This window comes from Penaeus vannamei, chromosome 15, assembly GCF_042767895.1.
Source record: "Penaeus vannamei isolate JL-2024 chromosome 15, ASM4276789v1, whole genome shotgun sequence".
NCBI classification, from domain to species: domain Eukaryota; kingdom Metazoa; phylum Arthropoda; class Malacostraca; order Decapoda; family Penaeidae; genus Penaeus; species Penaeus vannamei.
In genome coordinates, this window is record NC_091563.1 from 36,918,587 (window position 1) to 36,942,630 (window position 24,044).

At 37.7% G+C, this 24,044-nt stretch overlaps 1 long non-coding RNA gene across 3 annotated transcripts; it reads right to left on the minus strand.

Annotated features, from left to right (window-relative positions):
* Positions 1-4,342: 4,342 nt before the first annotated feature.
* On the minus strand, positions 4,343-22,674 carry LOC113821450 (uncharacterized). Of its 3 annotated transcripts, none has more exons than XR_011399103.1 (4): positions 22,504-22,674; positions 12,155-12,258; positions 11,904-12,058; positions 4,343-4,426 (listed from the first exon to the last, which is right to left on the minus strand). It is a non-coding gene; the product is annotated as an uncharacterized lncRNA (long non-coding RNA). The 3 variants fall into 3 exon arrangements; XR_011399102.1 differs by having other exon boundaries at positions 4,344-4,570; positions 9,214-12,058; XR_011399101.1 differs by having other exon boundaries at positions 4,344-6,457; positions 9,214-12,058.
* Between the last annotated feature and the right edge of the window lie 1,370 nt (positions 22,675-24,044).

The following is a 24,044-nucleotide window of genomic DNA, read 5'->3' on the forward strand; positions in this document are numbered from 1 at the left end:
GTACTGAAAGACTTTTAACCTGCTGTTGTCTGGGTAAAGTTTCCGGATTGATTTTTTATGCAATAAAATATTTTGAAACAAAAGGTAACTGGTTGAAATTTTATCAACTACAGTTCAGCCATTTTATAATTTATGAAGTGCAGTTAACAGGCATGTGTCCTTACATGAAACCAGAGGCAGTAAAGGGAGTAGAATTATTTCAGCCATTCTAAAGTGAACTTGGCCATCGACTCTCCTAGGCCAAATGTTGCAGCTCATTGAAATTAAAAAATGTATGACTTATAAACAGTGAAAGATTAGATGAGGATGTTTGGCTCCTTAATGGTCTCATATCTAGGATGACAGGAGTCAAGTGTGCTTGGTTGGTGTGCATGGCAAGCTGTCGATTACCAGGTACTGTTGTCGACAAGCATGTGATGGTGCAGTCAAACTTATATAAATGATTTTATGCCATACAATATTTTGTAGCAGTAATGGATTGCATGAGAATATTTACTTAAAAGTAAATGGAGAAAATTCAATTTGGATTATTGGAAATCTTGTGGTAACTTGACTGCACCACCATCTATATAAAAAAAAAAAATCATTTACCACTGTATGTGATAGCCTTTGGCCATGGATATTTGTCCTTTATGTTTAACATTATTTTTCTTCTTGTCAAGTAAATAGGTAAACAGTGCTTTGTATATAGTGATTGACGGAATGATGTTATCAGAGGAGATGAATTTCTGACAAGTGGGTCAAACACATTGAGCTATAAATGGGATGCATGTACTCTCAGGAGATGCTGGTACTTGTGCTGTTTCAGAGACTGTGACAATCTTAAAGTGTCTGCTTAGAACTCTTTAAGAGCATCATTTGTGTACGCATCTCCTCTGGCTTAAAGATTCCCCACCATTAAACTTCTCGACTCACTTCAGGTAGGAGAATGCGGGGGTAAGGAAGCAAATGGGAAATCTCAGGTGGAACACTTAACCAAGGCGAGTATTCTGCGGCAAAAGTTCAGGTCGAGCCCCCTCACCCTGCATGAAGATGTGATTAAATTAATTCATTTGAAACGTGGGCTTGTGTACTGGGTTGGATATTTTTAATAGTTAAAGAAACAGAGGTTATTGGGGTGAGGGAGGGGAAAACATTCACTTGTTCTGTAGGCTGCTGCAATATGCCTCTAATTTGGACCACAGTTTATTCAAGTGACAATAAATGATGGACAGGTTTTGAACATGCCAGGCAATAAAAAGAATGGATGTTGCTTTAGGTCTTAATAAGATACAAGTGTATTAATTCTTGAATGGGGGCATTATAACCAGTAATGTTGTTTTGAAGTACTTGACTGCATTGTGAGGATATAGCTAATAATATTACACAGCAATATGAGTAAATGTTGCCTCACGCTTTCCAGATCATGAGGTAGAGCACAAAGGTTAATGTTTGGTTCAACCATACTCTTGCCATGTAATAATATTTTGGTGTTGTTCCAAGTGCCTTTTGTAAATTGAAATTGTTAGAAAATTATATAAATTATAGGGAATGTGTTTAAGGTTATTTTCTAGGACTTGGAGGCTAACTGGAATTTCATAAAAAAGGCAGTGACAGTAATGTATTATTTTTTAAGCAGTACCACTAGAATCTCTGATGCTGTTAGAACTTGCCTAGCAGTAAACAACAATAGCCCAGCATTCATCTCAACCACAAGCCTACAATACTACAACACAAATATGTTTTACTACTATCTGTGTTGAACATCATTTCTCTTTGCCAGCATATAGCCAATCCATAAATAAGGTACACAGTGGTGTTCATCTTATGCAAGAAGCACAGATGACTCTGCTATGAGGACATGAACCTTTCACTACTGGGGCAAATGGTCACTTGGTAAAAAGCTCATCTTGTATTAGTGTATCCATTTGTGAATTTCTAAAGAAGGAGACATCATGACAATAGGATTCTAGAGTGCCCATAGCTTTGTCAACTGGGCAGTCACTCTTAAGTGAATACTGGTGTTATATACATTATACAGTATGCTACTCCCATGTTGCTGTTCATGCCATTACTGGAACTTTGTCTAGGTCTAGCTAATAATGTCTGCTAAACTAGGCAACATAATTTGTAACTTAAATGGAAAAGAATATTAGTTACTCACATTTCGTTGTGGTATATTTGAATTCGTCATCATACCAAGTGTATCACCACCTAGTAACTCTTATCAATTAATGTACAGTACACTCAAAGTTTTATCTTGAATGTACCCATATCAGTGGCCCAAGTTAGAGATTTGTATATAGTGTCTGTCATACTGATAGCTGTCTTATGCCATAGCAGCAATAGTGGTTGTATGTAGTCTATTTTTCACATAGTGCTTTTTCTTTCAGTAAGGCTAAATGTAGACAATGTCCACATTCAGTAATGACCCCAGTTTTTTATTTTCTCTAAGTAGGAGTTTTGAATCATTGACAAAACATTGTAAACACATGGCCGTGTTATGTGAGGACAGTGATAGGAGTGAACTTAACAGCAGGAGCATCTTTTAAATTTTAAGTTCTGAACTTTTTTATTCTTCCATCTTTCACAGTTAAATAAGGATTGAATATTCTTGTATCACTGCCATTTTAAGGTACAACTTTTTTCTTTGAATATACCATTCTTCTAAAAAAAAGTAATTTGTGTATGTTTGTTAGTATTTGGAAATGTGAATAGATAATTTCTGCAAGAGTTCGGTTTTAATACTTTGTGTTAAAGATGAGCTCAGCTATAGAGAAGGTGTGGGGTACTGTAGATGGTGAATTTCACTACTTCATCTGTCCCCTAAATATATTTTGCAAATACATCAAGTTCTTTATAAAATTGGTAGTGTCATAGTTTTTCATTCACAGTGTTTTTATTTGTCTACACACATGAAGTATCCAGTACATAGAATATAAGAGGGACTTCCATGCTCAGTACTTACCCATGAACTCCAATCATCCTCATAATGGTTATCAACACTTATTGTTATAATACTTTTTATCATCATATCACAAGTCTATAGTAAGTAATGTAGTAATAATAATGAAAGTGGAATAGTCCTGTACAGAAGGGAGTTGAAGCACACAATAGACCACCAAGACAGAGTTTCTCTGCAATTAAGTTGCAGTAACTTGGGAATCCTGTCCTCTGTTAGCCCTTTGGTCATTACTTCTACTCAAACCTCTGTTCAGTCCACAGAAGCATGTACTTACAACCCAAACCCCCAAGAATCCTCGAATGAATATCCTACACGTACCCAGTCCTTAGTGTTCCATATTAAACAGACCTGCCCTGTACCTAGGAAATGTAAACACATTACTGGTTTAGATTAATACATTAGTGTTCAGAGAAGGCCATTTTTAAATTGTGCAACAGAACATTATGTTCCCCCCACTCCTCACTCTCATTTGGGCCTGTCAATGTATACTTCAAAGACGATAATCATATCTCCTCACGATCTTCAATCTCGAACTTGATTTCCATCTCAAACTTTCCATTCCTCTAAATGAGCCATCGCCCCATAAGTCCTGACCAATGTATGAGTGTTTTGAATCTGACTAGATCTATGACTGTGTTGATGATGGGGTTTCAATAAAGCTCATATTCCTGCTTATAATAGAGGTGCATGAGTCTTGTTGAAGGACTTAAGTAATACTCATAATTGCTGATCATGCTGCAAATATTCCGGACCATAGGTTAGCCCCCTATTTGTCTTGTACACTGACCCTTTGTGTATACCATTGCATTGTCATAAATACTTACCAGTAGAGGTAATACCACTATGATCTCTCAAAAATTAGGAGACACCTGGTTTTCGTTGTAGCTTGTATGAAAATGATAATAGTTCTATTTGTGGTAATTGCTCTACAGAAACATTATTAACTCTCACCTTTTGTTTTCACGGTCTCCGCTGGTGTGAAAGTATTTATGTATTGTATATCCGCAAACCACCACCCACACACAGTCTTAAGGAATAAGAATGTGACATAACGATGATCCTTACCCCTGCAATGCCAACAATCCCATACTCATCACATGCCTACCCCATCTTGTGTACGCAAATGTAGTGAAGATTACCGAGTACGCGAACGTAGTAATGATGACGTCACTTTACCGTTTGAGACTAAAGTGAGGAGGATCAAGGAATGATATTTCTGTAAATGTGTACTGTATTTATAATTTATCGTCCTCACTGATTCCGTATTTGCCAAAAGAAAATATTTTATAATTGACTTTTGTACATAATAAAGTTACTGTAATCTGATTAGAAATGTTTTCTTATCCCCCTAAATGATTGGTTACAAATGAAAACGTCTGTAAGTACAGACAAGTTTTAGAAGGTACATTTTATTTATCGAAAATAAATGCATATAGGAACACTTGAATTCCAGTAGACACTGAAGTATTGCATGCAAATGTTCTGGAAGACACAGACATGCATTACATGCTATTCTTTAGACCTTGCTCTAGTCCATTACCACATACATTAATTTGAGTCTGCAGTATACCTTTTTATATACTTATCCTGTGACCATCAACTTAAGTAGTCATTCTGGAAGGCTTCCTGAAATAATATTGAACTCATTTGATGATAATATTTATTAATTTAGAACTTCAGTATTCCAACTGTCATTGCCTATTCTGGAATGGAATCAAGACAATTATGTACCTGACAAAATCAATGGAGACTTTTCATCAAGTTTAAATAGAATATTAAAATATATAAGTAAAAGAAACTGAGGGGAAACTTTAAATATTGTAAAACTGCTAACTGTAAAATCCGATATTACTATTACTAAGTATAAAAGGTCTTCGTGAGCTTGTCTTCTACCAATATTTAAAGGTCAGGACCAGTACTGATTACAAAAATTCTATCGCCACAAAATACCCTTTACTTTACATTAATTCATACATCGTTCGTTCAGAGTTAGACGAAGGCCCGTACTCAAGATTTTTTTTCTCAGAACCCCGCAAATTATGCACGACAAAGTTCGGCATTTATGGTTATTAATTGGATGCCCGAAAAGTCGCAAATACTGATGGTGTCTGATGCCTCTGTCGATTGTTAGATAACGCTTATGACCAGTATCTGTTTACGTGCAGCTATTTGGGAGATTTTCATCGGATTCGACAGATGGGTTTTGAAGAGATTATTGAGTATAGGCCCAAAGTTGCAGGGCAATTCTAATGAAGTTCATTCGCATATAATGTTTACACGGAATATATATATGTCCGAAATACGCGTGAATATATCCATTACTTAAAATGAATTTCTATTCAGCATAAATGTCTGTAAAATGTGGTGTGAGGAACTAGGAGTATACTGCCCCTGGAACTAAAATATGGTTCAAATTGGCAATTTGTATCACAAAATTAAATCCACATAAGCGGGCATAATTGGCGAGATAGAGATGACGTCACGGGCGGATACTCGGTAAACACGCAGTTTTCTCGCCTTTGACGGCACGTTTACATTTGCCCTCCGATGTGTTCGCCGATCATGGGTAGATAGGCCTTAACAGCAAAAGCAACTAATAAATCGCATGTATAATATCATTCAAGGAATGAGATGTTACTATTAAGTGACAAGCACGTACAAATAAAGACGTGATAACTGAAGTACACTACAAACATTTCTTACAAAAAGACAACTCTTTCTGTTTGGCAGCAATTTAAAATCCTATATAATAAAAAAAATATATCTTCGGTCTCTAGATAGAGAATTATATTATGAATTTACTGTGGCAAACAATATTCATGAATTACTTGCAATCATAAATGTTTAGTTTTTGAAAGATATTTAACACTGTTTGCAGAGGTGGACTGATTTAGAAAGTTTACTTAATCTACGGTCGGATCCCCAACTGCGGACAAACGCCCACACGCATTGCTTCATGAAAACCCAAAATAAATACTATGGATGGGGTCATTGTTGATCTGTCGATATCGCCTGACATCTTTACTCTCTTCGACAAAAAAGAAAAGAAAAAATCCAAATGTCAACATATTGGCATTTGTACACTATATCGAATCTGACCTTTGATTGTATGGACACGCTATATATCTACTTTTTCTATTTAACTAATATATCGCAGGAATTACAGAACATTTTATGAAACTATGACTGAATTTTACCAATTCGGGTTTATATATTAATGGAAAAAATTAGATAAAAATTCAACTTAGTTTTTTTCTTTTTGTTCCGACCCTTTGTATTGAAGAAATCTAAATTCGTCAGTCACCACTATTCATTAAGGTAAATGAATATTTAACAATATAATATATTGAAGGGAAATATAAATCGACACATGCACAAAATACATAGATGAAAATGTCAATTACGACTTTTCTTTATTAATCTTGAAAAAGTAGTGGAGTAGTGGTTTCCACATGGCCACGTAAGCTGCTCTGTCATGTCCGATCAGGGCAGGTTTCCACATACATGAAAAGGCTGCAAAAATCTTATATGAGAATGGATTAGTTTCTTAACCTACATCTAATTCACCGACTCGAGTTCAAAGGCTTCTCTAAATAGAGGAATGCTTAAAAAATAACTCTAGCAAGTGTATTCATACAAACATAAGGTATGGCAAATTTGGTTCACGGCTCCAATACTTTTTCGCTGAATCAAGGGACATACATTTTGGTCAGACATTACAATTACCTGCAAATCGTATACAAGATATTAATTAGAAAATGAAATTCCTTTTATATTTCAAAATGGTACATGGTTAAAACAAACAAATATGCTAGACCTCAAAGGTCCTTTAGCACTAAGATAAAGCACTGTAACAAAAATGGTTAAAATGAGTTTGATCAAAACAAAATATGTTAGATGTCAGAGGTCGTACAGCATTATAGGACAGTATAATATAAAGAAGAGGAGCGAATGGGATGAGGCTGGGATTAGTAATAGGGGGAAGGGGAAGGGGATTATGGGCGACAGGCGATTAGATCAAATGAAGGCTATCTATACATCTAGGCAAGGAGAACGAGATGTGAAAGGAAAAAAATTGGGGATTTCGTGAGGATGCACAACTGGTTGGAGGATCGGGGAAGAGAGAGGTAGGGGCTGCAAATAGGACAACAGAATGACTGAGACTGAAAGAGGGACCATTATGAAATAATCAATAAGTATCAAAATGGGTATCAGAGAAGGAGGAGGAGAACCAAAAATGAGACAAGGGATCAGGGGAAGAATGTGAAGGATCAGGAAGAGTTTCAGGAGGGGGAGGATCCAGGGAGTCACCTGAACACCAGGAGGGGGGCAGAAGGGAAATTAGGGAAAGCAGGGATTGGTCAGGTGGAGATGGGAAGGATGGGGTGTGTTGGAGAGAATGGGAACCTGAGGAATGTAAAGGTGGATGTCGGTACTTTGAATGTAGAGGGAACTGGAGTAGAGAGATTGAAGGGTGGTTTAGGGAAGAAAATGGTCTCTTGGGTCCTACTTAGAAAGTTTTGAATGTCATCTAGAGTTTCTTGAGGAGGATTGGGTGTGGAGGTCTGATGGACGAAGATTTTCTTATAAAAAGAAGAGGCGACAGATGTCCGAGGAGCAGAGGAAGAGTAAAGTGAACGTTTAGATTGCCTCATGCGACAGGTAAAGTGAGGTGAGGTAGGCATTGGGGAAGTGATAAAGTTTGGAGTATCTAGATTTAGAATGGCAAGTATTTGACTGAGAAAGAGACGAGGTAGAAGGGAGATGGTAAGGGACAAGGGAAGAGATACAGATACATTTAAGAAGAAGGGAGAGAAGCAGAGCAAAGGACAGCATTGGGGTACGGACCAAGAAGAAAAAAAACTCGTTGGGGCGCTTCCTGCCTGGCAGAATGGCCAAAGTTACTGACACTGAAGGGAAGGGTCAACATGTTCCAGCTGGATATTCATCTCCACTAATATGAACTTCATGGGGGAGATCATGCCTACAGAAGATAATCTTTGCAATAACAGTACATGACTTCTTGCAGCCTCCGGGGGGAATAGCGTAGCACTAATGTTATAGGTAAAGAGGCAAACAAGTAGATCATTTTCTGATCAATTAGATGGGGAAATTGCAACAATTTCAGTACAAGTATCAAGGGAGGAGTGAGGTTGGGCAGAATAGGTTTACAAGTGAAGGCCCCCAGGGATGATAATACTTGAACATGAGCTTGGAACTCGATTTAACCATGACAAAGTGTGAATATTTGGAATGACTGCAGTAGATAATTTTGCCTACTTGGTTTTGGAGACACTTTAGGAAGAGGGGGGCATTATTTTGGGGAAGGGGCTGTAGGGAGCAACGTATTAGAAGAATAATCAATCCCAATTACCTGGGCTAAAAGACTATCCTGCTTACTTGGGATAAAAAGAGTATTCAAGTACGTTTACTGGACTGGAAGTAGTATAAAGCCTAGGATGGCAGAATGAGGGAGTGGTTTGAAGTGAAGTAATGCTGCAGGGAGGAGGACAATAAGGATGAATAGTAATAAAGGGGGGAAGAGGTACAAAATGAAGAAGACTATACAGAGCAGGATATGGAGTGGATATCAAAGAGAGGAAGGGATGTATTCTGAAAGTCAAACTAAGGTATTAGATCTCAGGATGAATGAACAAGAGCAACATACTAATCCCAATCATCAGACCATGCAACAACCAATTAATTTCTCTCAAATCCTGCAAATGTTTAGACGAATTAGCATTATGAACAACAATTTTGTCAAAATAGCAATCAGCATTTTAGAATCCAAACATTGCTCACTCTCAAAATGTCACAGCTGAACTAAATAAAAGCACCGGGAGGGTGACAACAGTACTCGTTAAAACATGTAAGAACATGTTCGAGTTGCGGCGGCTCGTGCCTCCCCTCCTTCTACGTTGGGCCAAGAACTACTTGAACACCCTTGGTACTGCTCGGGGAAATCTAGATATTACTCCATTCCAGCAATAAACAGGATGTATGCTCCTTTATCCTGACAATTTCTTATCCTAAATCTACAAATGATGATAGTGCCATCTAATTATTAAGCAAGGTGTTCTTTAGCTTCGCATGATTACTTAGGGTAAAAAGTATTAGTGTCATCATGAACAGAACCATTATTGCCCACGTACATAATGTAACTAACCAAAAAAGGGATTCACAACTTCAACATACTCATATTGCAAGAGAAACCAGTGGAATACGTCACTTGAAATGCATACGAATTACAAGGAGAACACTAGCCTCACCTGTATTTCCTTTGTTGCAAACTTCAGGTTTCACAAAACTCGCCACAACTTCAATAACCAGTTTACCGTAGCAAGCATATGTCACAAGCAACACCTTGAAAAGACAACGTATTAGAAGTATGATCATTATGAATAGCATGGCAGACATTAAACATGTTTCTTTATCTTTTCATTCCATTTTCTGAGAATCGGACTGTTTAAAAGTTCGTTAGTTACCACTAACCAAACAGTTGAAAATATATTTAGAAGCATAACATTTTAATGAAAAAAACACAATCTACATACACACATATGAGAACATCCTAAATGTCCCAAGAGCTGGGAGATTTCTATATACATATCAAGCGGCTGTAACATGAAAAAATAATATAAGAATAGATTGCCTTCTTGACCTCCACCTTATTCACCAATTCGAATAGATAGGCACCATGAAATAAGTGGAATGCTGAAAAAAACTCAAGCAGGTGCTAAGGCAAAGTAGGTTTATTGGGATTATTAATCTGCACAACGTATTATAGTGGTTACATTCCTTTGCGCATATACAGAACCAAGGAAAATATTTTTGATACAGCATCACAATCTAATACAAATTATGCAACAAAATATATTAATTGAAAATCCCTATACGATGTTCAAAAGATTTATGTATATTCTACCAAAATCCTTAACTGAATTCCTTATTAACCATTTGGTGAGCAATTAAGCAATTCCAAATCTGAAAGATTCAGTATTAAAGTATGTAAGAATGACTCTAACAAAGGTAACATGCTATGAGCACAGTACTTATACATATCTAAAGTTTCCAGTTTTTCGGTTACCCAAAAATTGGACTGCAACAGGTAACACATTCTGAATTTGTAAGTTTGAAGGTGTCTTGATTCAGTACCATTACTTCCATTAGAAAATAAAGACTCTAAGGCCGTTTCTTGGAAGTTACAACACTTTATTCAGGGGAGGGTCTTGGCAGAGGTGATCCCTACTACTTGTCTTATATCAGTAGCTGTAACTTGAAATCATTACCTACACAATACTTCTAATTCTTAACTTTACAAATCCCTGAATGGTAGGCAGATCCTGTCTTTTGTATACATATTACTCCTGTTCTACGTGTATGCCAAATGATGGCATGCATAAAAAATAAGGCAAAACAAGTTCCCTTATGTACCGACAAGAATGCTGGCATACCAAGGAACACAAATAGGTCAACTTTAATTAGACATGGCATTTAAGAGAAGAAACGTTTCGAGATCTTATCAACAGATTCTTCTTTAATAAGCATAAAGCTACCGTACAAAACTCCATATTACAGTACTATCATGTGTGCATAGCATAGTCACAAAGCTATATGAAAATAGCAGATCGAATTAGCTGCGTGGTAGGAAATAGCAATGGAGTGTCTCCCTTGCTGTTTTCCCTTTTTATCAAAGTTATCATACAAACTGTAGTGAATCAGCCCTGTGTTCCGTTGGGCATTTCGTAATGCTATGAAGAGCACAATGTCAACAGAATGGTCAGTAGTGCAGCACTTTTATTCTCATTGTGGCGCACAAACGCTACAGTCCCGAGAGGTGGAATATCTAGCAGACAACACAAACATATTGTATAATGTCAAGGAATATTTTTCAGTATGGATCCTACCATATGGGCTTAAAAGACCATTGGAATGCTACTGGGCACTTTTTTACTTGTATTTTATTATATATTCAGCAAAGCAAATGACGTTACATGTGAAGAAACATCTATCATGAATACTAGCGTAAATAAAAGTTATAGTAAAGGGGTTCAAACAAAATTTAAAACACAAAAAGCTGGAGTGGGTCAATATTTATATCTGAGCGCCACCATAATGCTGCAGACCGTTCGAGTGTATTCTTTGTGGCGCACATTCCTTAATAGTTACTGGTAAGCTCTAATATATATCTCAATGCTGATATCCCTCACATAAAAAGAGTGCAAGGCCACAAAAAACTCGGTAAATGTCAGTTCTCTTCATACTGTTATGGGGGAAACAACACTTCTGAAAGTTTAGAGTGTCTGTCCACATCTAAATAGTTTATGGATGTTAGGCATATTCAACACCAAGACACAGTTCATGTCGGACTCGGAATCTATCTTTTCCTGGGTAATGTCGAGACTGAAAAATCACCTGTATATTTCCTCTGTCTGCATGAATCCGCTTCACTATTTGAGATTTCATAGGCTTCTGCAGTCTCCAATAATATGGGAGTCATCATATAAGTTTATAATCCAGATGGCCAATTAGAAGCATGCCTATAGCAATATACAAGTAAGGGTGGAGGCATAGAATATTTTTTTCATACTCCATACCTGACCGAAATGGTATTTTGTGGTAGCATACTGCAAACATCCCACTCTGTAAAGGGATCTTTGGACAGAATAGAATAGTTTGACCGTTCTTTAAGCCAAACACTGTATTTCCCTTGCCAATTACCATGTCTCCCTAGCTAGTTGCCGTGTTTCCCTAACTGATCAGTTTCCTTAGATGATTGCCATGTTTCCGAAGCCTATTGCTGTGTTGGCCTAGCTGATTGTCGTGTTTCCCTAGCCAATCTTCGTGTTTCCTTAGCCGGTCACCATACTTCCCTAGCCAATCGCTGTTTCCCTAGCTCATATTTCAACAGCAAGAGGTTTTGCCAATCACTAGTTTTAACATAATACATAACGCATACCTGAATGTAGAGGTTACAGACGAGCTATGGCAAGGAATATGTGGAGACCGTTTTTTGTCATGGAGATGTTTATCTGAGACATAGACTGAGCCCTGTGGTGGGGACCCTTTGCCGCTGTCTCTCTCCACTTCTGCTCATGGTGTCTGTATGATCGGCTGTTAAAGAGTAAACAATAATGATTAACAGTTAAGTGGTTGACCCGTTTGTGCTAAAGGCACTTACATGCCTTCCAGTAATCACTAATTACTTACCTATCCGTCCCTGTGACATCTTGTGACTGTGTTTTCAGCTTGTATACATGCTGTCATGGTTAACTCTACCATTTCCATGGAGCTATTGAGAGGCGCGTTCATATCTGTATGGAACATGAAAGGTTATTAGGTTGGCTGTGGCCATCAATGAATCACACTGTTCAGCATTCTAAGTTGGATATCTACTCTCATCTTGAATCACTCATGGCAAAACCACAATAACCAGCAGAAGTTGATATTTCTGTACAAATATGGTTAGATCACATCAGATCAGGTCTGATCATATCAGATCACTGCATATCACATCTGATCAAGTCAGATCACGTCACATATCAGAACAGGTCAGAGTACACCAGATCAGATCACATCAGATCAGGTTAGATCACATCAGATCAGGCCAGAATACATTAGATCAGGTCATATTACATCAGATCAGGTTAAATCACATCAGATCGGATTATATCACATCAGAACACGTCATATCACATCAGATCAGGTCTGATCACATAAATTCAGGTCAGATCACATCAGATCAGGTCACATAAAAACGGTCAGAGCATATCAGGTTAGAAAACATCAGATCAGGCCATGTTATATATCAGGTCAGATTACATCAGATCAGGTCAGAGCGCATCAGATTACATCAGATCAGGTCAGATCGCATCAGATTACATCAGATCAGGTCAGATCGCATCAGATTACATCAGATCAGGTCAGATCGCATCAGATTACATCAGATCAGGTCAGATCAGATCAGCTTACATGCCAGGTCAGATCACATCAGAACAGGTCAAATTACATAAGATAAGGTCAGACTACATCAGATCAGATCGCATCAGAACAGGTCAAATTACATCAGATCAGGCCACATCAAATACGGTCAGGTCAAATATGGTCAGATCTGGTCAGTTTACATCAGATCACATCAGATCAGGTCAGAATACATTAGATCAGATTTAGTCAATCACATCCGATCAGGTCACATCTGTGAAGAAGTTGAGGGCGTATGTGTGGTGGTGAATTAAAGGGGACTTGCTTGCGGAGTTTATTGAGGTAAAGGTGTGACCCCGTGCCCCGAGGGCAGAGAGTGACCTCCTGCCCTGTGACTCCTGCTCTGCTAGGTCTTGGTTTACTTCTGGTGCTCTCTCCTCTCTGCCTGATGGGACGTCCTTATATCCAGCAACTCCTTGTCCAGCTGGCGGAGATGCCTCGTACCATATTCTTGGGTGTCCATTCTTCCGGGCGTGACGGAGGGCTTGGTCGCCGGAAGAGAAAGTCTTGGGCTGGCAAGGAAGGAGTGAACAGCTGTTTCCTCTGGACTGAGAGAGGAAGGCACATCTTCCGTTTCGACCTTGGGAGGACAGAAGTGTGTTGTTGACATCAAAACGGTCAGGTCACTTCAGATCAGATTACATCAGATCCGATCAGATCGCATCAGAACAGGTCAAATCACACCAGATCAGGTCACATCAAATACGGTCAGATCATATCAGATCAGGTTAGATTAAATCAAGTCAGAGCACAACAGATAACATCGGTCAGGTCAAATCACATCAGATCAGGTTAGATCACATCAAATATGGTCAGATCAGATCACATTGGATTACATCAAATCAGTTCATATCACATCAGGTAAGGTCATATTGTAGTGATTCAGCAGAGCAAACAAAGATATACTAAAGTTTTGTTCAAGAAGTCTTAATATTTAAAGTAGTTGGCAGGATGGAGGTTTACAGAAAACAGCATAAAAATCATACAATTTTTCTTAATAGAAAACTAAACAAAACCGTGACTAAAACTCAGACCAAAGACTAAAGAAACAAAACAAAACAAGTAAAAATAAAATAAAAACAAGTGAAGGACAAGGCAATTAAAATACACTGAACCAACCTATAAATAAAACACAAGTAAAAAGACTTAAAAGTGAAATAAAACAATCAAAATGAAACTGAACATAAATAAAACAAATAAAATTGACTTAGTGAAATAAAACTCAAGCTAAGTAACACTGAATATAAATAAAACACAAGTAAAATTGACTTAGTGAAATAAAACTTAAGTAAAATGAAACTGAATGACTAATAAAGCATGCAGAAAACTTCGAAGTGACACTGAACTTAAAAGAGCAAATATAAAACTGAATAAAAATACTAAAACAGAAACAGAACTTTAAAATAAAACAGAACTTAAATTAAATAAAAGCACATAAAAAACAGAAAAAACTACGACAATTGAGCTAAAAAATCATAAAAATGACTACGACGGTCCAACACAACAAAACCTCTAAATAACTAAAAATAAAACGAAGCACATCCAATTTAACTAATTAAAACCTTACGTCCTTTGGCCGAAACAACACTCTACTTAACTTTTGGATGGAGACTCGGTGGGCCTTGCGAGCCAACAACACGGGTTTCAGAGATCGGACACTCTGCCCTTCCCGATGTAAACAAAGAAAACCTCCGCAGGCAATTGTCGAGTGTCTGGTTTCGTTATCACTAAAAAATAATCTTTCAGTGCGTTAAAATGTTTTGGTTGGCTGGACCTTACAATTTTAAAGTGAAAATTAATTAAATGAAAGTATAAAAAAAACTCATACACAATTATAAATCCGATAAAACAGACGAAAATAATAGAAAACGGGGTGTATAAAATGCAACACAAAAACAGATAAAATACAATAAAACAATAGAAAGAACTAGGTTAGTCTTAATTAAACGTGCTATACATTAAGAATAAAAGAATAAAAGAAAAGACCGTTAAAGCAATATAACGAGAACACGTGGTCGCCCCGATTCGTTGCTCCTTGCGGGGGACAAGCTCGAAACCTAGGGGTAACTCTCTTAAAACAGGTCACTACAATATCACTTCATATTACATCAGATCAAGTCAGATCACATCAATTACATCAGATCAGTTCATATCACATCAGCTCAGGTCAGATTACATCAGATCAGGTCACATCAAATATGGTCAGATCACATATCAGGTCATTTCACATCAAATCAGGTCAAATTACACCAGATCACATATCAAGCCAGATTACATCAGATCAGGTTAAGTCATATATCAGATCAGATCACATCAAATCGTATCAGAACAGGTCAGATATCATCACATCATATCAGGTCACTCACATCAAATCAAGTCAAATTACACCAGATCAGGTCTGATCACATATCAGGTCAGATTGCATCAGATCAGGTCATGTTATGTATCAGGTCAGATCACATCAAACCAGGTCACATCAAATACGGGCAGATCGCATCAGATCAGGTCAGATTACATATGATTAGGTCATATTACAACAGATCACATCGGTCAGATCAAATCACACTAGATCAGGTCAGGTCAAATCATATCATAGATCAGATTACTTTAGATCACAACTTATCACACCGTTCATGTCAAATCACATCGGGTCAAGGTCATCACACATCAAATACGGTCATATCACATCAGATGAGGTCAGATTACATCAGAGGTCATATCACATCAGATCAGGTCCGATTAAATCGCATCAAATCAGGTCAGATTACATCAGATCACATCAGATAGGGTCAATCACATCAGATCAGGTAAGATCTGACCTGATCTGATGTGATCAGACCTTACTTGATCTAATGTGATCTGAAGTCTGGGTTGGTTTACATAAAATCAGGTTAGATTACATCGAATCAGGTCAGATTACATCAGATCAGGTCAGATCACATATCACATCGGTCAGGTTAAATCACATCAAATATGGTCAGATCATATTATATCAAGTCAGTTGGTATCAGATCAGGTCAAACTACATCTGACCAGTTCAGATCACATCAGATCAGGTCAGATCACATCAAATCAGGTCAGACTGTTTCAGATTAGATCAGCTTACAAATTAGATAAGGTCAGATCACATTATATCAGGTCAGATCAGGTCAAATAACATTAGGTCAGGTCAAATGAAATACGGACACATCACATAAGATCAGGTCGGACTGCAACAGATTAGGTCATATCGCAACAGATCACATCGGTCAGATCAAATCACATCATATCAGGTCAAATCAAATCATATTAGGCCAGACCATGTCAAATTGAATCACATCAGTTCAGATCACAACATATCCCATCGGTCAGGTCAAATCACACCGGATCAGGTCGTCAAATCAATTCAAAGCAAGTCAATCACATCGGATCAGAATATCAGAATATATTAGATTACATCAGATCAGGTCAAATCACATCACATCTGGTCAAATCACAGCACATCAGGTCAGATTACATCATATCAGGTCAGATCACATAATATCAAATCAGGTCAGATCTTATAAGATCAAGTCACATCACATCCGCTCAGTACAGATCACATCATACATCACGTCAAAATAATAGATTATATCAGATCAAACCACATCAGATCTAGCCAAGTCACAATAGACCAGGTCAGATCACATCAGTTTGTGTTGATTGCCAAGATTGCAACATCATCTGTGTATGACAATATTACCAACTGAACACCATCGAAGTTAATGCCAATTTTAGTGAGGCCCACCGAGAATATGGGATTTCTTGTTTCTGGAGGGGGGTTTGAAGCATCATAAAACTGCAGATAATGGACTACCCATCCCTGGCAGTATGCCAGGGATACTGTTAACACATCCTGAAAATTTCAGGTTCCTGGGATACTTAGTTGGCGAGATCAGTCCCTGAAAATAGCCCAAAGTGAGATTTTCAGTAGATTCCAAAAAATTCTTCTAAGTCCAGTGTCCAAACCCAAAATCAGAAAAAAAAATCAAGAAAATGGTTCAATTTTTGATAGAAAATGCTTTGTGGGTGTTAAAAACCACATTTCAGGCCTGTTTTTACAGAATTATTAATTTGGTAATTGGGAAGGCCCCCAAAAGTGCCACGCCCACTTTTACGCAAATTGCCACAGTAGCCATTTTTGATGGACAATATCTTGCAAACCAAAAGAGCTATTTGAGTGGAATTTCAGACAGAATTCGAACATGACCCATAAATCAATAAATCAAACAGGACCTACAGTATGGGCATAAGTCACATGCCCATACTGATGTGATTTGCTGCTGAAGGATATTTAGACATCAATTTGATTGAATATATTTTTAAAAATCATACAAAGGGCATCAAAACACAACAGAATCATACGTAGATAATGTACACTAGCAATGTACAGCTAATATACACAGCCAATACTTAGGATTGACAGACGATTAATTTAATCGAATTTTATTTGAACCAAAGCAAAAAAAATCGGGAAACCTACTACATACATTTAAACAATACAAATACTAAGCATTTATGTCTGATGTATTCTGACCTAAGCCGATGTGATCTGCCCTGATCTGATGTAATTTGGCCTGATCTGATGTGATCTGTCCATATTTGATGTGAACTGATCTGATCTGAAGATTTGACCTGACCTGATGTATTCTGGCCTAATCCGGTGTGATCTAACCCAACTTGTGATCTGACGTGATCTAATGTAATCTGACCTAATTTGATGTGACCTCACCTGATCTGTTGTGATCTGATGTGATCTGACCGTCTTTGATGTGACCTGATTTGATGCGATTTGACCTGATCTAGTGCGATCTGACTTGATCTGATGTAATCTGGCCTGAATTGATGTGATCTGCCCTGATATGATATATGATCTGATCTGATGTGATCTGGCAATATCTGATATAACCTGACTTGATCTGAAGTGATCTAATCGTATTGGGTGTGACCTGCTCTGATCTTAAGAGATTTGACCTGATCTGATGTAATCTAATCTGACCTGATATGATTTTATTTGACCCAACCTTATCTGATGTGATTAGATGTGATGTGACAGTAGTTGATGTGATTATATGATGTGATATAACCTGATATATTGTAATTTTACCTGATATGATGTGTCATGGCCGGATATGATATAATTTGACCTGTTCTACTGTGAACTGATCTGATATGTGTTCTGACCTGACCTGATGTAGTATGACCTTATCTGACCTGATATGATTTTATTTGACCCGACCTTATCTGATGTGATTAGATCTGACCGATGTGTTCTGATGTAATATGGCCGTATTTCATGAGACCTGACCTGAAGTCAATTGACTTGACCTGATGTAATCTCACCTAATCTGACGTGATCTGACTTAATATGATGTGATCTAACCTGATATAACGTAATTTGACCTGATCTGATGTGTTATGACCGGATCTGATGTAATTTGACCTGTTCTGATGTGAACTGACCTGATCTGATGTAATATGACCTCATCTGATGTAGTATGACCTCATCTGATGTGATTTGACAGTATTTGATGTGACCTGACCTGATGTGATTATATGATCTGATCTGACTTTATATGATGTGATTTAACCTGATCTAATGTAATTTGACCTGATCCGATATGATCTGACCCGATCTGATGTGATCTGATCTGACCTGATGTAATCTGACTTCATCAGATGTGATTTGACCTTTTTTATGTGACCTGACCTGTTCTGATGTGACCTGATCTGCTGTTATCTTACCTGATTTGATGTGATTTAACCTGATCTGATATGATTTAATCAGGACGTGTAATCTAATTATGTGATCTGATGTGGAATAAAGTGATCTGCTGTGATTTGACCTGGCTGATGTGATCTGACCTGATTTGAAGCAATCTAACCTAATTTGATGTGATCTGACCTGATATATGGTCTGACTTGACCTGATGTAATGTGATTTGACCTGATCTGATGTAATCTGGCCTGGTTTGATGTGACCTGATCTGATCTGATGTAATCTGACCTTATTTGATGTAATCTGAACTGATCTAATGTATTATGACCTGATATAATTTAATCTGATCTGATCTTATGTGATCTGATGTGATCAGACCTGATCTGATGTATTCTGATTTTATATGACCTGATATGATGCGATATGAGCTGATCTGATGCGATATGACCTGATCTGATATAATCTGACCTAAATGTGATCTGACCTGATATGATATATGAACTGATCTGATGTGATTTAACCTGATCTGATATGATTTGATAGGATCTGACTTGATGTGTGATATGAAGTGATCTGATGTGATCAGACCCGATCTGATGTTATCTAACCTGACCTGGCGTGATATTAACTAATCTGATGTAATCTGACCTGTTCTGATGTGATTTTATGTGATCTGACTTGATTTGATGTGGTATGAAGTAATCTGATGTGATCAGACCTAATCTGATCTGCTGTGATTTGACCTGATCTTATGTGACATGACCTGATCTGATTTGATTTGACCTGACCGATGTGATCTGACATGATCCGATTTGATCTGACCTGGCCGTGTTTGATGTAACCTGATCTGGTGTGATTTGACCTGTGATGTGATGGCCTGATTTGATGTAATTTGACCTGATTCGATGTGATTTGACCTGATACGATCTGATGTAATCTGGCCGTTTATGATATGACCTGGCTTGATCTGATATGATCTGACCTGACCTGATGCGGTTTAACCTGATCTTATGTATTCTATTGTCTGACCTGATCTAATTTAAACATACCTGATCTGATGCGATCTGACCTGATCTGATGTGACCATACATGATCTAATGTGATCTGATATATTCTGATGTGATCTGACTTGAAATGATGTGATCTGTGATATGACCTGATCTGATGCGATCTGCTTGATCTCATGTAATCTCACCTAAATAATATCTGACCTGATCTGATGCGATATGACCTGATCTGATGCGATATGACCTGATCTGATGCGATATGACCTGATCTGATATAATCTGACCTAAATGTGATCTGACCTGATATGATATATGAACTGATCTGATGTGATTTAACCTGATCTGATATGATTTGATAGGATCTGACTTGATATGTGATATGAACTGATCTGATGTGATCAGACCCGATCTGATGTTATCTAACCTGACATAGCGTGATATGAATTAATCCAATGTAATCTGACCTGTTCTGATATGATTTTATGTGATCTGACTTTATTTGATGTGGTATGAAGTGATCTGATGTGATCAAACCTAATCTGATCTACTGTGATTTGACCTGATCTTATGTGACATGACCTGATCTGATGTGATTTGACTTGACCGATGTGATCTGACATGATCCGATTTAATCTGACCTGACCGTGTTTGATGTAACCTGATTTGATGTGATTTGACCTGATTCGATGTGATTTGACCTGATATGATCTGATGTAATCTGACCTCATCTGATGTAATCTGACCGTTTATGATGCGATCAAACCTGAACTGATGTGATTTGAACTGATCAGAGTATTCTGATGTGATCTGACCTGAAATGGTGTGATCTGTGCTATGCCTTGATCTGTGATATGACCTGATATGATATATGAACTGATCTGATGTGATCTATCCGTATTTGATGTGACCTATTCTGAACTTAGGTGATTTGACCTGTTCTGATTTTATAGGATCTGACTTGATATGTGACCTGACCTGATCTGATGTGATTTGACCTGACCGTTGTGATCTGACCTGATCCCATTTAATCTGACCTGACCGTGTTTGTTGTAACCTTATCTGATGCGATTTGACCTGATTTGAAGTTATTTGACCTGATTTGATGTGATTTGATCTGATCCGATGCCATCTGAACTTATCTGATGTAATTTGACCGTTTATGATGTGACCTGGCTTGATCTGATATGATCTGACTTGATCTGATGTGATTTAACCAGATCTTTTGTATTCTATTCTGACCTGATCTAATTTAAACATACCTGATCTGATGTGACCATACATGATCTGATGTGTCCAGACATGATCTGATGTGATCTGACCTGAAATGATGTGATCTGACCTGAAATGATGTGATCTGTGATATGGCTTGATCTGTGATATGACCTGATCTTATGTAATCCGACCTGAGCTAATGTGATCTGGTATTTGATGTGATTTGTCCTATGATGTCATCTGACAGTATTTGATGTGACCTGACTTGTTGTGATCCGATGTGATCTTACCTAATTTAATGTGATTTGACCTTGTGTGATGTGATCTGACTTGATATGATGTGATCTGACCTGATATGATGTAATCTGACCTAATCTGATGTAATATGAGCTTATCTGATGTGATACTTGATCTAATGTGGTCTGACCTGATCTGAAGCAATCTGACCTGATTTAATGTGGCCTTCCCTGATCTAATGTCATTTGACCTGATCTGATATCTTTTGACCTCCTCTGATATGATTTGACCGTATTTGATGTGATATGAACTGATCTCATGTAATTCGACCTAATCTGGTGTGATATGACCCCACCTGATGTATTCTGACCTAATCTGATGTGATCTGACCTGATCTGATGTAATCTGGCCTGATCTGATGTGACGTAACCTGTGATGTGGTTTGACCTGACCGATCTGATGTAATCTGACCTGCTCTTATATGATTTTATGTGTTCTGACTTGATAGGATATAGTATGAAGTGATCTCATGTGATCTGACCTGACCTGATGTGATATGACCTGATCTGATGTAATCGGACCTAATCTGATGTGATCTGACCCGGACCGATGTTATCTGACCTGATCTGATGTAATCTGACCTAATCTGATGTGATATGACCTGATCTGATCTAATTTTATCCGATTTGATGCGATGTGACCATATTTAATGTGGCCTGACATTATCTAATTTAATCTGACCGTATTTGATGTGACCTGACCTGATTGATGTGATTTGACCTGACCGATGTGATCTGACATTATCCGATTTAATCTGACTTGATCTGATGTGATCTGGCTGTATTTGATGTGACCTGACTTGATGATATGATTTGACTGATCTAATGTAATCTAACCTAATCTGATGTGATCTGCCCTGATATGATATATGACCTGATATGATGTGTTCTGGCCCGTTTTTGCGTGACCTGACCTGATCTGGTGTGATCTGACCAGATCTGATGTTATTCAACTTGGTCTGATGTAATCTGACCTGATCTAATGTATTCTGACTTAATCTGATTTAATCTGACTCAATCTCGTGATCTGGCCGTTTTTTATGTGACCTAATGTGATTTCATCTAATCAGATGTCATCTGACTTCATTTGAAATATATTAATGATTGTTGTTGATGATCATGATAATTATTGATGAAGATGATTGTTGATGATTGATGATGATGATGATGCACAAATTTTATCAAACTTTCTAATCAAAACACTCCATTCATACAGCACAAATATAACATACATAATCAGGCAACGGCCACGACTTCAAAAGTTCGAAACACATAGATAAGCTGCATTTCATCTATACACAAGAAAAAAGTTTTGTCAATACTTACCCTTATATCCTTAGAGAGCTGACAAATCTCGTATATTCAAAATGCAAAACAACGCTGCACCATTAAAGACTACTTGAACCATTGCATACTATCTTCACGACAATCCTGGAGCTTAAATCTATTCAAAATCCACAAATAAACAGACATCATGTGTCCCGTCGCAGGGCTGGTCGCTTATCCTTAGGAGCATTTCCGCCGTTTTCTATGAACATCAGATGAGAAAGAAAACGGAAGTAAATAATGGTACTGAACCATAGACTATCATAAACGGATGAATATTTAATTACAGGCAACTCTCTATAATAAGATAAACGATAATAGCGTAAGACAAAAAATATTTAAAAGACATTTTAATCTACTATTTCTTTCTTACAAGGGGCCAAAAGGGTTGTCCGAGCTCATATTCAGACACTTGGGGTGGGTACACCTTAGACAGAGAGCTGTCTCACGACGCAGCTAATTGGTTGCCGAGCGCGAGAGGCTCCCTCACTCCCTGGGGTAGTGGGCCGCATAATAGGGATAATTTTTTGGTATAAATCTCAATTAAATGGGGATTTCTTTCATTTTTCTCCCGAGAGTCAAGAAAAAAGGGGTCCGCCCAGGTCAACAACACTATACTTTGGATATGTTAGATATTCTCATAGCCCTGATTTATAATTTCTGATTCATTCAGTGTTATCCTTAATCAACATAAATTATTGCCACCTCATTTGCTTCTGCCTTTAAAGCCAATACACATGTCCTGCCTATAACTCCAAGAGTCATTTGTGGCACTTTTAGTAGCAACAGAAATTAAATTATGTTGTTTATTGAGCAGCAGAATCCCTTTCTGTTTCTTGACCTATGACCCTGTTGACTGAATATGTTTGTTTTATTGCACTTTATTAAGCTTGAACAAAGTTTTATTAAAAGTTTTAATAAAAAAGTTTTATTGTTTTATTAAGCTTGAACAAAGAGGGTGAAATAACTGAAAAAATTCGCGAAGAACCTGAGAAAAGGGGGATTTAAAAATGATAGCTCTTCCTGAGATAGGGGTGGTTTTCCAGAAGTGGTTAACAAGCATGGGTACCCCCGAAAATGGAAGAGTAAGGGGTGGGGGCGTCTGTCTCAATGCAGGTCGTATTCGAAGTCTAAAGGCAAATGTGTAGGGTCAGAGTTTGATGAATATGGGATTCCTTGCCTCACGCTCTTGTTCGTTGTGTTCCTCGCTACAACGGCGGAAGAATTTTTCGTTGTTAGTGTTTTCTTCATTACCCATATGATCATCACTATCAGTGTGTGAGTCAGTTTCTTGTGCTCCTGGAAGTATATTAACTGGCTGCAGGTCTTCTGCATGGAAAATCTATTCGTTTGGTTAATTATTTCTTTGATTTCTTTCCGTCGGTACCCCCTCTTTACTAGAGAGAGAGAGAGAGAGAGAGAGAGAGAGAGAGAGAGAGAGAGAGAGAGAGAGAGAGAGAGAGAGAGAGAGAGAGAGAGAGAGAGAGAGAGGAGGGGGAAGAGAGAGAGAGAGAGAGAGAACTGTATTTTGGACATATTTA